At 36.1% G+C, this 16,389-nt stretch overlaps 1 protein-coding gene across 1 annotated transcript in view; it reads right to left on the minus strand.

Annotated features, from left to right (window-relative positions):
- The window catches only part of LOC116911635 (contactin-associated protein like 5-1), a 910,869-nt gene that overhangs the window by 71,964 nt on the left and 822,516 nt on the right, over positions 1 to 16,389 (minus strand). The window lies entirely within an intron of this gene.

Raw genomic sequence — 16,389 nt, forward strand, 5'->3', positions numbered from 1 at the left:
GGGGGGGGGTGGAAAAGCAAGAGTATTGAGGGACCAAATAAAACAAAGGATTACATCATAAAAACAATAGCTACTATGGTGTGAATATCATTTGGTAATTGGAAAGGTACTATATATGAAAACATGACAAAGAAAACAAACATTCATTGCTTCCTTTTCCCACGAGTGTGCACATTTTAGCTTTCCAACATGGATGCCTAAAGTGGTTGAGCAGAGTGGCCCAGGTGCATAATACAGGATGCTTTCTTGACTCTGTGAGGTTAGCTGCATGTATAGTTGGACACTTCCTTAGACTTCGGAGGTACATAAGAGAGCAGAAAATATTGTGAACAGAGTAAAGTGTCATTCTATGAGGAATATTAAGGAGAAATGTACATTTTCTCAAATTTGAACCAAAAAGATGGATTCTGGTATATCCCTTCACATTTTCTCATTTCTCTCACCTTTTTCAACTCATTAATTTTTGCCATTTCTGGCAACCATATAAAACCAGAGGCTTGTGTTCAATATTGACATTCTTATCCCAGTGTTAAATTCTTCTTTTCCATTACCTGTATCCCTCTTAGTAAATATTCGCTGACTCTCTACTCCCTAGTGTTCTTTATCCCCTCACTCCTCCCTCAAATTTACACAACAGTAAATACTTTAGGTTCATAGTCCTAGAGGTAGACTGTCACAGGGAATGTACTATCAATACAAAAGTCTAAACAATAGGCTAAGTGCCAGGACAAAAGTGGTGGAACTCAGCGAGTTTGATTCCGTTTATCCCACTCTGCTGCCTGGGTAGGGGCTGGGCTAAAGGGAAGTGCCAGGCATGGGAAATTGCAGCCTGAAATGTGGAAAGCTGGACCCGGTTTAGGGTCCCCAAGTCTGCAATGGGGATGAGTGAGAAGGGCTTCTGTGATTCTTGGACATCCAGGCACCATTGAGAGTCTGGCAAGAGCTGATAATGGAGTCAAGGACCTGTGAGATTGGAACAGCGTCTAGCCCAGGGACAGGAAAAAGGGGCACCCTGGATTGTCTCCTCCTTAGCTTGGCATAGGTAGGCTAGAAGTTCAGAGATCCTACTACAGGAAAATTAAGCTGTGAATCTGTAGGAGAATGCCTTCCGCAGATCTTGATGAAAGAGATAATCCATGGTTGTAACCTGTCTGTTGACTGTTCATGGCAGAAAGTAGATGCATACCTGTAATAAACTCACTTCTGAAGGTGGATCCGAAATTAAATACCATTTGCAAGGAGGAATGTCTGGGAAGAAAGCTTATTCGCTAAGCCCTCAGGGCCTCTAGGTGCCTCACTGACATGGAGATATCAGTTTAACAGCCTATATGACTTTTCCCTTTTCCTTATTTGGGGAGTGTGGCATGTGTTCCAGGCCAGGAATCTAGAATGGAGTGGAAAATTTCCTAAATCTGAGGTGAGTGCCCTCCGAGTCTCTGTTTCTCAATCTGTTCTACTAACCGAGTTTCCTGGCATGGTTTTACTGTTCAACAATGAATCATTTTGCATTTATCTCTCATGTGGTCTTACTTTTCTCTCTTTTGCACATCAGCAGTGCTGTGCATTCAGAGGACACTTTCTCGGCATGACTCTGCGCAGAGATTTGCTGTTTACAATACAAAACTTAAAAGTGGGAGGTAGATTGGACAGGGGGATGTCTGGGAAACCAGGAAAGGGAATAACATTTGAAATGTAAATAAAAATATCGAATAAAAAAATAAATAAAAATTTAGCTTTTAAAAAAAGGATTTTTTTTGAAATGCAGTTCCTGAAGTAAATATTTCAATTAGAATGGAATATGATCTCTACGAGTACCCCATACAATTTTAGTGGGCCATTTTAATGTTGATACACTCAAATTATATCTATTTTTCTTCATTTCTTATTATTTTGAGACAAATCTGTTTCCTTCTATCTCACACTGTCTCTCTCTCTCTGTCTGTCTGCCTCTACAACTCTGTGAGTGTGAGTTAGGGGATCAATTACTACTTAAAGATCATAGTGGGTTCTGGTGAGATGTCTCAACCAAGAAAGGTGTTTGGCTAATTAGATTCCTTCCCCAGGTCCCAAAAGGAAGAAGAAAATTTACTCCCAAAGTTTTCTTTTAGCCTACACACACAAGACATGGCACAATCCACACTCATACAGAAATATCCAATGATAATAAAAATATGAAAAATTCTTTAACTGAAAGTGATAATACAAAACTTATACTACATAAAAAGTAAAACAAAAGACAGTGATGAGCATGTTTTGTCAAAGGAATCACTTTTGCAACATAAAAAAAAATGCCTTTATCGAACTGGACAGAATTGCATCACATGTCTTATTAAACCTATCTCATTATGGTTAAGTCTTTGCCTTCCATGTTCAACTAGAAAGTTCTTTGCTATTCCTCCCTTAATTTATAGATATAAGAAAACAACAACAGGGAAAGGAAAAGAAAGAAAGGAAGAAAAAAAGAAAGAAAGAAAGAAAAAAAGAAAGAAAGAAAGAAAAAAGGAAGGAAGGAAGGAAGGAAGAAAGAAAGAAAAAAAGAAAGAAAGAAAGAAAGAAAGAAAGAAAGAAAGAAAGAAAGAAAGAAAGAAAGGAAAGAAGAAAACAAGCATTGGAAATTGAATAACTCCTTAATGTATTCACTTAACTATTTTTAAAGTCACATGGGGGCAGAAACTAGATCTACCTGCTTCAAAATGGTCTTCCTTAATAATGAAGCAGACTAGTCATTCCTCCCTGAGCAGAAAGGCCTTCTATGAGAGATGTTTGCATACTAGTGTCCTTTTCCCAGGTGAAATTTCAGGGTTGTTTGGATTTGCATTTCCCTAATAACTAAGGATATTGGACATTTCTTCATGTAGTTCTCAATCATTTAATATTCCTCAGTTGAGATTTCTTTGTTTAGCTCTATACTCCAGTTTTTAATAGAGTTATTTGTTTCTCTGGAGTCTACTTCTTGAGTTCTTTGTGTATATTGGATAATAGCTCTCTATTAGATGTAGATTAGTAAAGATTGTATCCCAATTTGTATGTTGCCTTTTTGTCATATTGACAGTGTTCTTTGCTTACAGGAGTTTTGTCGATTGCTGATCTTAGAAAATAAGCCATTGGTGTTCTAGTAAAAGAATTTTCCCCTTTGCCCACTTGTACAAGGCTCTTCCCCACATTTTCTTCTATTAGTTTCAGAGTATCCGGTTTTATGGGGAGGTCCTTGATCCACTTGTACTTGAGCTTTGTACAAGGAGATAAGCATGGATTGATTTGCATTCTTCTACATGATAACTGCCCATCCATCCAGACACTGCCCACCTGGGAATCAATCCCATACACAGTCACCAAACCCAGACACTGTTGGGGATGACAAGAAGTACATGCTAACAGGAGCTTGATATAGCTGTCTCCTGAGAGTCTCTGCCAAAGCCTGACAAATTCAGAGGTGCATGCTTACAGACCACCATTGGACTGAGAACTGGGTCTGCAAAGGAGGAGTTGGAGAAAAAAACTGAAGGAGCAGAAGGGTTTTGCAACCCCATAGGAAGAACAAAAATATCAATCAACCAGACACCCTAGTCCTCCCAGGGACTAAATCACCAACCAAACAGTACACATGGAGGGACCCAGGTCTCCAGCCACATATGAAGCAGAGGATAGCCTTATAGGCCATCAATGGGAGGAGAAGCCCTTAGTCCTGTGAAGGCTTGTGGCCACAGTGTAGGGAAATGTCAGGGAGAGGAGGTTTGACGGAGTGGGTGAGTGGCCTCATATAAGCAGAGGGAAGTGGGATAGGAGATGGAGTTTTGGAGGTAAAAGCAGGAAAGGCAATAACATTTGAAATGTACATAAAGAAAATATTCAATTAAAGAAAAAAAGATATGCTGAGATTACAAGCATGCACTATTTCATCTGTTTTTTCTGTGGCACTTGGGGATTCAAATTCAGATTCTTAAATTTTTGTAGCAAATGCCTTGCATATTGAACCACCTTCCTAACTCCTTTGTTAGTCTTGACAAGCAAGCTACCTATGTTCGAATCTAATGTCAACTTCCACATTTCTTTTCATCCTTGGGGTTTAGTTAAAGACACTACTTCAGGAACCACCATTCCTCCCTTCTATTCAATCTATGCTTGTTTCTATATATCTATGATCAAGTTCCCATTAGTTTTTTTTTTAATTTAAAAAATCTTAATTTTATTTTTATTGTAATATCTGCTACATTTCTTTAGTTTTTTCTGGTCTATACTGGGAATCGCTAGGCTTTTGCCATGCTTCCTGTCTCCCATTCCTGTGTCCTCCTTACTCTCAATCACAATCCTTTCAGATTTATTTAGGCTTTCCCCAAAACTAATGCTACTGTCATTTGTAACATCTCTATATCAAATTGCTCATGTACAATCCATATCTAGTATTTATTAACATTTCACATGGTCCTTGTCAGTCATGATAAATTCATTATTTTCATAATATATCTGACTCTAGTTTTATTCTCAATTAACTACTAATTCGTTCTCCCACTTTATGACTGACTTTCCCGCACCCTGTCTTTGCATAATGTTGAAAATATCAGGGTATGCACATCCCTGAATGTCTCTATAAATAAGACTGGATAATCTCATAAATTCTTGTAGCTCTAGGCCATCTTTTCAAATGGCTGGGAAGACTGGTGACAGGATCTTCTGGAGACTACATACTGACGTTAAATTATCATCAGGCATTTTTTTTCTGGAGACTACACTCTGAAGTTAAATTATCATCAGGCACTTTTATTGAAGTCTCCAGAGGAACATGAAATGTGTGTGCATGCTTGTGTGCATGTGTATATGTGCCTGAATGTGTCTTGCTTTTGCATATGTATACGCACAAGCATGGTTGATATATATATATATATATATATATATATATATATAGAGAGAGAGAGAGAGAGAGAGAGAGAGAGAGAGAGAGAGACAGACAGACAGACAGACAGACGGACGGACAGACAGACAGATGGTGTTTTCTAATTTTTGGAAGCCACTGGAGATTCTTATTCCTTGTCATTAATCAGCATCACTGACAATACTGCTTCTATCATCAGGTTGAATGGCCATCAGACCTATCAAGGATGCCTCTGTGCTTCTATAACCACTTATTTAAACCTTTACAATACTACAATCATTGTGTTTATCTCCCAGCATGATCAAGTAAGATTTCATCTTAACAAAGTACATCAGTTAATATTCTGTCTATGTATGGTTACTCCGAATTTGGTAAAGATAAAAAACTTGCATGAAAAATCTCAAAATTGATTAAATATCATTATCAATATAGTTGAAATATCATTGGTTACTCAGTTTTGTTTCATGGTTTATCTTAAGGATTATTTTCATAGTCTGTTATTCAGTCATCAAAACTTTTCAGATAAAGGTTATTCCTAAGACTCAGTGAATAAGCACTGGGTTTAACAATCACAAGACCCTGTAATCTAATACCTTGCACAGAAATAAACAACAAACATAACATAATTATCAATATTATATGCATAGAAACTAAAGTAGAAAAATTTAATTCTGTGAAATAAATCTGAGTATTTATAATTAGTCATTTTACAGAGATTTTCTTTCACATTTCATAATGTTTATATTGTAAATTTACATTTCATCATGCTTACCTCAAAGCAACCCATTAAATCTGAGCATATAAACATTCAGAATTGTTTAGAAGTTTTTAGATCAATGAGTACAGTAAAGCTACTCTGGTTTCACCAAACAAACCAGAAAAAATACACCTGACTTGAGAAACTACATTTCTCATTAAGAAGCTAAGCTTATTTCCTTTCTAGGAATTGTATTTACACTGACATGTTTGTCAAGTGACTATTATATGCAGCGATAGACTTATACAATTAGAAAACCTATTAATTATTTTTAAAAATCTCCACAAAATTCATGTATTGGAAGAGGTTTTATTATCAGAATGTCCACACTACTCAGGGTAAACTACAGACTGACTGCACTGTATTCAAATTCTAGTGACAATATTTTGTAAAATAAATTCTATATTTATATACTACTACAAAAACCCAAAGAGTAAAAATAATTTGGAGTACCACAAACAAAAGTATCACATATGTAAATGTAAAAAAAATATATATATATATATATATAAAAAAAAACAATGGCTTAGAATCAGGCATCTAGGACTATATAAGAAAACCAGAGCTCAGGGTTAACAGACACACAAGGAACAAAATCTCGATGTTTAAAAATGTTTGTTTATTTTTGAGAAGACCTATGAAGGATGCATTTAAGCATAAGCATATATTCCAAAGCACACTTGTGAAAAGAGAGAGTGGCATTCACGAGTCAGATCTTCCCTTCACCATAGGTTCTGGGCCTTAAGCTCATGTCATCAGGCTTACACACCACTGCCTTTTCTTACTGACCATCCGGTTGTCCCTGAGAGGCTAAGAAGAATCTCAGGTTGCAACCCCAATTATCTTTTGGCAATTATCACCTTTAATTTTGGCTTCATATTTTTTAAGAAATGTTTTTTTCATATTTCTTGATATGCTATTTGTAGTTTTAGATTATACATTTATAGCTTTGAATATGTTCTGGGTCAACTTTTGAGCATGAATCCCATTTGGGTCTCTTTTGTTGGCTTTATTAGTTCCTCCCTGTGAAGAGGCAGTCCACATTCCTTTCTGTATTCTTTAAGATCTATGAAGAATTCATATGTGAGGACTTAGAATTGTCAGTGTGGGGTAGATATAATCAGCAAATATCTATCTATCTATCTATCTATCTATCTATCTATCTATCTATATATATATATATGTGTGTGTATTCCATCTAATTTCATATACATGTATGTATGTAAGTAAGTATGTATTGCATCTAAAGAAAATAAAATGAATATTTCAAAGAGATACCTGTTTCCCACTTGTATTTCTATATGAGAGACATGTATTGCAAACGTGAAGATAAACTTTAGAGGTCTGATGAAGAATGGATTACTTAAATGTACTATGTTTATACAGTGGAAAAATAAATCCTTCCATTTGTAACGTGTTTTGGGAGTGGGACGTTTCTGATAAATGAAAAAGAACAGACACAGAAACAAAGGTAGCATGGGTGCTCTCATACATATAGACTCTGAAAATTTAATCCCATAGACTTGAAGAGGAGAGTAGTGGTAGTATGAGGAGTGATGAACAGAGATACTTATCAAACAGCATACACTGCCAGATATAAGAGGGAGAACACGTTTTGAGAACATAACTCTTAGATAACTGGAAATAGAACAGTTAGAAACTGCAGGATTTATTATAGAATCATAATTTATATATATATATATGTTTTGAATCTTTGTGAAACTGAAAAGGTAAGATTTGGAACTAGAATGAATGATTAGAATGTAAAATCATGCACTGCACTTATAGAAGGCCCCATGAGCATGAGAATGCATATTCTATAGTTTTTTGCAAAACAAGTTTAATGCTTCTATACATGTCTTTATGATGTGGGAGTAATGAATTGGTTCATTCACATCTGAGGCCGCTCCCAACTTTTATAACTACAGCTCCCAGGACCTGATGCCATTTTGTGTCCTCTGAGAACACCTGAACGTATATGTCCATGCTCAGATGCAGACACACACACACACACACACACACACACACACACACACACACACACACATACTATTAAAATATAAATACATCATTAAAATTAAAAGAAAAATGTGCAGAATGGTGAAATTAAGAGTTTCTTTGATTTAACTTCTGACTTGCTACATATTAGAATTTAACTGTTGATCTGACACAATCTGAAATCACCTGAAAAGAGAGCCTTAACTGGAGAATTGTCTACATTATTTTATCCTCTGTGCATGTCTCTGGTAGACTGTCTTATTTTTGATTCATGTGGAAGGACACTGCCCCTTTGTAGTAACATAAATTCTGAGGCAAAGGACCCTGAACTGAATATATAGGAGAGGAAAATGTAAGCAAGAAATGAAACAGACAGGTCTTCCTGCGTTTATTTCTCTCTGCCCTTGACTGTACATGCAATGTGAACAGTGTTCCTCTTAACATTCTGTGTGATGTCTCTATACCAATAGGTTGTGATGTAGAATTGTAAGCTGGATAAACCCCTTTCTCCCATGGGTTTCGTTTGGCCAGGGTGTTTTATCACAGAAACAGACCAGAAACCAGAACAGCTGCGAACAAATCTAATCCATCCCCTTGCTTCAGATCTATGCTTTGGGCCCGGTCTTCACATGTACATGGGATACCGGGTCCACAAAAGATACTTTATCCTGTATGTGCTTAGAAATCCCATTGACCTGCTAAAGATGTGTGTTTCTTTCCTTGGAGACGAAATTGACTTCACATCCACGAAAATGAAAACATTTCTCCTATTTTTATATGATTTATGTGATTTGAAGTCACTAGGACTCAATGCAGTAATTAGTCTTTTAAAAAGTCACATTCATGCAGCTTTATGAATTTCACACTATGCTTTTTGATCTGACTCCCTTTGAACATAGACAATCTTCATAAAAAACAGTTAAAACTTTAAAATATCTGACAGTAATGTCACTCATATATGACTTTGAATACTCAGTGTTTTATTGTCTATAGACACTGATGGAATAGAAGAATACTTGGTGATCTTGTGAGGCTTAGTGCCTGGTAGTAGAATGGTCTGAGAGGTATTACATCCCTCTCATGAGGATCTCTCTCCCATGTTATTTATCTCTATGTTGCCTTGTGAAGGATTCTACTTGTGCAAACCATCTACTGACATGTTCCACACAAAGTGCACTTCTCTCAAAATGCAGTGTTACTAACTCATGAAAGCAAGGTACGAGGGAGCAATACAGAACCACAAGGTGGCCAAAAGAAGTATTTCATTGAGTTTATTCATATCTAAATAAGAAAATCACAAAAACTTTCAGAGAAGAGACATTCTGAATTTGGTGTCTTGAAAAACCACATAACTTTTTTTTTTATTCCCATCAATGATGAAAAAGCTAGGCTCAGAGTGCACATCTGCAACCTCAGTGTCAATAGAGTAGAAACATTTAGATCCACAGAGTTAGCTAGGCAGTCAGCTTACTCATTCAAAGAGTTTGCATTTATTAGAAATCCTGTCTCAGAAAAGAATAAAAAAATCTTATAGCCAGAACTTATGGAGTCATTTTTTCTTTTTGTTCCCTTTTTTAAAAGATGTATTTATTTTATATAAATGAGTTCTCTATTTGCATGAACACCTGCATGCAAGAAGAAGGCATTGAGTCCCAGGATAGATGGATGTGAGACATTATTTGTTTTCTGGGAACTGATCTTTTTTTTTTTTTTTCTTTTTTTCGGAGCTGGGGACCGAACCCATGGCCTTGCGCTTGCTAGGCAAGCGCTCTACCACTGAGCTATTCCCAACCCCGGAACTGATCTTAAGTGTGGAAGAGGGGCTAGAGAGATGGCTCAATGGTTAAGAGCACTGACCACTGAGCGTTCTTCAAGAGATCCTGTGTTTGATTCCCACCAACCACATGGTGGCTCCAACCATCTGTAATGGGAATTGATTCACTCTTCTGGTGAATCTGAAGAGAGGGACAGTGTACTCATACATACATAGAATGAATAAATCTTAAAAAAAGTTTGGAAGAATGGAAAGATTGAACAATGTTAGCTGGTAAGGCATCTCTCCTGCCTCTAGAGCCAATTTCTTTCTTCCCAGAAGACTTTTTTTTGTGTCAAGTTCATGTAAGACTATCTATCACAGAAATATGAAAATTATGCTTTCCATGAAAGTAGGGAGATATCTCAGTGGGTTTATGATTTCATTAGTTTGGTAGAATGAAAGGTGTAGCTTAATCAGAATAAAGCTCATTATCTTTGGACATTTTATCTTCTTAGTGTCTGTTAGCTTCACTATAGTATTCAGCCAAATGTGAAGAAGACAAGGCATTTGAGCCAGTTTCTCATACTTCCATAAGTGAAAAACAAACAGAAACAAAAAATAAAAAAAAAACAAATAAAAACAAACAAACAAACAAAAAAAGATGTTCAATTAAAGATGATTTCCTAAACCACTTTCTTAAATCATTAACACTCAGAATAACCAGCTCTTAAATAACTTCAGGCACTTCCTACATGTACAACTAATGTAGCCTTGGTCTTTGGCCTGTTGTCATGGAGATGATTCATTACTCTGGTTCATGGGTTATAAGAGAGTGGACTAGCAACAGTTTCTGATACTGCTATATAGGATGTTGTGTCTTATTTTAACCTTGCCTTGGATAGAGGAGCACAGATTTGTGATCATCTAGAATTTTTGTCCAGAAAATTAGGGGAGTGTATCTACAGAATTCCTATTGTGTGCCATACTAGTTTTTATGTGTCTTTGCCTGATGCAGAGCTTTTGAGGTCACATAGTATACAAGCTCATGAAGTTTGTTTCTTCACCATTTTAAAGAAGCAGCAGTGTTTTCCGAATTAGAAATCATATGGCATATTAATTTGCAATAGTTATTATTTTTAGAAAATAAACCTAGAGACTAAAATGCTCTGTGACTCAGTACTCATCAGTAAAGCAGATGACCAATTACATAATCATATCCAGTCCTGGCTTATAATCTCATATTATATATGAATTTGTCTCAGCTGTATTTTGAAGAAGGATCTTCTAGGGTCCTGAATTCTATCTATCAGAAAGTCATATTTTCAGAGTAATCATTTGTCCATGTGAATGCCTTTTACATAGTAGGTGATTTTTATAAACATACAGTGATAATTAACAACTTGAGCAAATCTAAAATGACTTAGGAGCTAAGCCTTTGCACCTGTCTGTGGTTGAGCTACCAGAATAAAATTGGGGGGAATACATCTTAAATATTGTCAGTACCTTTTCAAAATCTGGGGCCTAAATTTAAAGAGTTGTTTCAGCTATGAAAGCAGGCTTTAGGGTAAGTATTTTATCATGTATGGAAAGGCCTAGCCACTTAGGTAATTCCATATTTAATGGCAAGAGTGTGAGGTGGAATCTTTTCACATCCTAGATGGTCAGGGAGCATAGACAGGTGTAAATGCACTAATAAGTTGTAACGTATAAGCTTCTTCACTTTCTGCCTACATTCCCCATTTGGGCTCACTATCCTAAAGTATTCATAACCTCTCAAAATATCAGCCTGGTTCTAAATGCTTAAACACATGGACCAATTGGTAGCATTTCAGATAGAAGTTATAAAAATTTCCCCCTACCGTTATAGCTTAAATGTTGTCTCACTATGTACAATAGACCTACTGCAAATTAAATGTCTCTGTAACATCTTAGTAGTTCAAATAATGTGTGTAATAGTAATATTCAATCTCTTAGCTTTAAGCAGTCATAAAATAATAAAATAAAATAAAAACCAATTACATATTTCTAATATACAATATCATGTGAAAATATTCCATGGAAAATGAGAAGAATATGAAAATAGCAAGGGGAAACAGAATAAAGAACCCTGAATCTTGATAGGGTAAAATTAGAACCTTGCAGCACATTAGGTCGGATAAAAATGGTGGCTGGGGAAGTTCCACATTTTTAAAGTTCATCAAGGTAAGGAAAGCAAGATGATTTGGCAAGATACAGAATTCTACAGTGCTTCAGGATCGGGAAGCAAAGTGGCAGGAGAACCTCTATTTGCAGTAGCTGGAAGAGGAAATATCAACTCTTCACATTTTGATGAATCAAGAAGAAAAATCCAGACATGACTTAAGGTTAGGATGTTACCCTCAAGGAGCTCTCCTTGAGGCCTAGGCCCTACCTCCCAATGTGACTATGATTACCCAAAATAGCACCATGAGAAAATGAACCATTTTCACACATAAACCTGCAGGAAACATTGTATAACAATCTTAGTCTAAAATTCTTTTTAGAAAATTTTAAAATTAATTTTACCATCTAGGGCAGATGAGAATGGATAATGGTAAAATAAAGAAATATAGCTAGAAAGCGGAGAAGACAGAATTAAAAAAAGAGAAAAACTGTCTAAGACAGGGTGTGCTGGCAGATGGTATGCATGAAAACCATGCATAAAGAAGTAGCCTTAATGTCTAAGATGTTATAGCTACAGGTAACATGGACCCAGCCCACTCTCTAGATTCCTCCCACAGCATGTGGTCTATTTGTCCATGGCAACTGGACATTCTTGCAGATTCTACCCACTTCTTGCATTGCATCATTGCCCTCCTCCATTTGAAATTAAATTAAATTACATTTATGGTGTTAAAAATGTAGTAAAGCATTGTGTATTCTCATTGTGTAAGTTTTTTCAGAACATTAAATTATGTCTCTAATAAGGTATATATTTTATTAATATGTGATTCTTCCAACATAATGGGAGGTTTGAGACAGATGAGAATACGGATCTTTTGTTCATCTTTGTTTCTTTTGTGTTGCATAGTACTTAATAAAAATCACCAAAGAGCTTTAATACAATGTTAAAGAGAAATTAAAAAAATGTTTTATAAGAGGGAAAACAACCATGGTTTCCATAGAATACTATTATTAGTTAAATAACTAGCAAGAAATTAGAAGACTACAACTTTGAAGAGAGATAGAGAAGAAAACTGCTAATCTAAGAACCATGAATAGGAAGCTGCTGCAGACAGATGACTGATTTGTTTAATTCATAGGCAACCACACAGAGAATGACATTGTACTAAACTCATGCTTCAAGGTCAATTTCCAGTTAGTCCTCCCAGCTCATCAAATTAATGTCCAACTATGCTATATGGTATCAAAAACCATGTTCTTTCATAAGATACCCCACACTTATTTAATAATAGAATCACTATAGAGTTCCATAGTACGTTGACCCATTCAAATCCTGAATCTGCACACCTATTCGTCAACATGCTATTCCTGACAGGAAAAAAAGAAGAGTAATGGCTTCAGGTAATAAGTTTTGATAAGATTCCAGAGACTCAAGACATTATCTAGATGACCCTGGCCAAACAAGCAAGCATCCTAGTGTATGATGGCCTGGATGCAAAATGTTTATATATTCATAAAATTGTGCAGAATGAAGCTCACTGAAATATTAGGGTATACATAATATAGCACTAAGAAATGTTGATTTGCATTTCAGCTATTATTTTGATTTTGTGTTTTACACACTTTAAAGCTACATGCTCAGGAATTGAATAAGGGACCAGGGTAAACACTGCCCTGATTTCATCATTATCATCACATCACATCCATCACTACCTTCTTCATCTTCATCATCATCAAACTAGATGTTCCTCTTGTCACTGCCAAAATGATTCTGCCTATATCTCTACAAATTCTATGCCACATTTAAGGACTCCTTTCCCAACGCAGCCATCTGAAGGAGAAAAAAGTACAGACCTGAACATAGAGATGGCTGCCTGGCGATGTATCATTAGTAACTGCTCTCAGCTGAGTGTGCAGTTTGCTGGGTAGTCAGAAGCCTACCATAACATCCAAAGACCTAATTATCATCTCAAATTTAGATCTCTGGGCTGTGATAAGAAAACAGATAAAATGCTGGAGTGGTGAGTTTTTTATTTGTTTATGTATAAGGGAAAAAAGTATGCTGCAATAAATCATTTGGTGAATTCTAACTCAATTCTAATTGAATTCAATGGCAACCTAATGAGTCAGGCCTCTCCTTTATCTGTTTTCTCTGGATGAGGGAGGGACAAAAAAATAGAAGAAAGTGGAGACAATGAGAGCTTCCTATCTGCATTCATTTCATCTAGAATACTCTCCCTGCTGGGAAGCAGGCAAAGGATTTCAGACACAGTTGGAAATCAGTCACTGAGTAATTTCAAAAGCAATTCATTAGCTCCTAACTATAGACACATTATCTATGCTTTAAAGAGTCTCTCCCATTCTTCTTTATGACTGATTAGCACAATATGTTAAAAATTAATATGTTAAAGATTTTCACTGGTTAAAGTTAATACAGCACTATGTTTTTTTATAGTATCAAACACCTGCCACATGCATGATCTTATATCCATAGATTATATAACAATCCCCTCATGTATCCATGATAACACTGATGAAACATGCTGGATGATTGTTTGGAATCCTTTTTCCAGAGGGAGACTAGATGTGATTATGTTTGCCCTTGGGTGGTACTGGTATTATTACTGTCAGAATGCTTAGAGAGAAAAACACTTAAGGCATCAGTGATAGGTTTTATTTGAAATCCAATGTATTATTTATCATGTATTATTTATTGTTTGCAATTAATATGTATAAAGTACTTTGAGGTTCCAGGAGAAAGCTGGAACACAAACACAGGTGTGTGCATAATTATCAATACTTCACTGGGGATTATTGCCACTTCTGTCAAGGGTGAATTTATTTACAGACACAAGATACTTAAATGATTTCAAAACAACCCAGGGCATAGTTGGTCTGTCTGTAGGATGAATTCATTTACAGACTTCTCAAGAACACACTGCAATCTCATCACATGCATAACACATTGTAAGATATACTCTCAACCACAGAGACCACAGGATCCTTCCACAGTTACAGCCACTCTCCTATATATTGAAGGGGAAAAGGATTTTGCAATACTTGAGGACAGGCAGGAAGAATTTCAATATCATGATGACTAAGTTTTACCAGAAATCCTCTCCTAATCAAGAGGCAGAAGAGGAAACCATACTTGCGTTTTGAATTGTTTCCTGTATAATTAAGTGCATAAAATTAGATTGTTGACAATGAGTCTCAACCTTCCTAATTTGTTAACACTTTAATAAAGTTCTACATGCGGTGGTGACCCCCAACCATAAAATTATTTCTTTGCTTCTTCATAATTGTAGTTTTGTTAGTTATGAATCTTAATGTAAACACCTGAAAGCTTAGTGCCTAATATTTGGGGTCATGGTCTACAGACTGAGAACCACTGACCAATACAGATTCATACCACAAAACATGCAAGGTGGAGGAATTTATTTTAGAATCTGATTTTTATTCCATATTTTAATTTCTATATTGGTGCTGGCAAATTAGTTTTCATATGATATTAATTATACAACAGTATTTATGTGGGCCTGACAAAGAACCTTGCTAATATTTCTTCACTGCAGAAATTTTCATGAGGACTGAGAAGAGAATAACTTCTTTAAATCTGTTTTTATACATTATGTTATTGCAATTGTTGATATTGTCAATGTGGCAGGATCCAGCATTACCTAGGAGACAAACTTCTAGAATGTCTGCAATGCAGGGTTTAGATGTAGTAAATGGAAGCTGAGAACCGGCATTCACCTCTTTCTGCTTCCTGACTGTAGGTGGAAAGTGGCCAGCTGCCTCAAGCTCCTGTTCCAAGATTTTCTTGTCAAGACAGATTATACCATAAAATTGTGAGCCAAATTAAACTGGGCATTCCTTAAAATGCTTTTGTAGGCTATTCCTTCACACCCATGTGAAATACAGTCATTTTCTGCGGAATTTTTTTTCTTTTCTCCAGGATTATAAATTTCTTCTCTAAATATCAGTGTTTTTAAAGCCACCTCTGACTCACTACTAATCACAAAACAAAAGTATAGTTTCCTTCCAGGAAATATCAATCTCAGTTCTAACCATTCTTTTTGTATGTTTGTTTGTTTTGCTTTGCTCTTTTGTTGTTTTGTTTTGTTTTGTTTTTCCTCCATCCACCACAATCTAGTGGGAGTATCTGTGTAGTGGCTAAGATATTGAATTTGAGCCCTTGATGGCAATGTGTGTGTTCTGGTTAAAGATACAGACAATGATATGTCTTATGGGTTCCGTCTCCTTCACTGTCTGAATTCTGAAATATAAGCTGCCACCTCTGCTTTTTAAATACAGAATGAGGATGTTAAAGTCTGTTGCACAAAGATTTCTGTTAGACTCTGACAAAAAGCAAAGTATCCATTACAAGCATTCAATAAATAGCATTTTTCATTTTACTTTTAGCTGTGCGCGCGCGCGCGCGCGCGTGTGTGTGTGTGTGTGTGTGTGTGTGTCTGTATGCATAAGTGTCTATCTGTCTGTCTCTGTGTGTACACTGTTCATGTGAGCTCCCCAACTCCATGGATCTACCTGTGCCTGCTCCCTATTTCTAGGATTAGAACTCCATGCAACAATGACAGAATTTAAGATGAATGTTGGTTCTTGGGAATTTAACATAGGTCCTCAAGTAGCTAAAACATTATATCTAAAAGAAGAAAGTAGCCTAGCTGTGTAATATAATTGAAGGTATTTGGCTGTTTCTTCATTATGTATGTTAATATCCATTTATTTCTAATTTTCTTCATTAAGTATTGGCTAGTTGTGAGTTACCTGAAAGCTTTCAAATAATACCATGGTGATGCCTCTGAAGGTAAAATGTTTGTCTTGTAAGCATGAGTATCAGTG

This window comes from Rattus rattus, chromosome 10 (assembly GCF_011064425.1).
Source record: "Rattus rattus isolate New Zealand chromosome 10, Rrattus_CSIRO_v1, whole genome shotgun sequence".
NCBI lineage: Eukaryota > Metazoa > Chordata > Mammalia > Rodentia > Muridae > Rattus > Rattus rattus.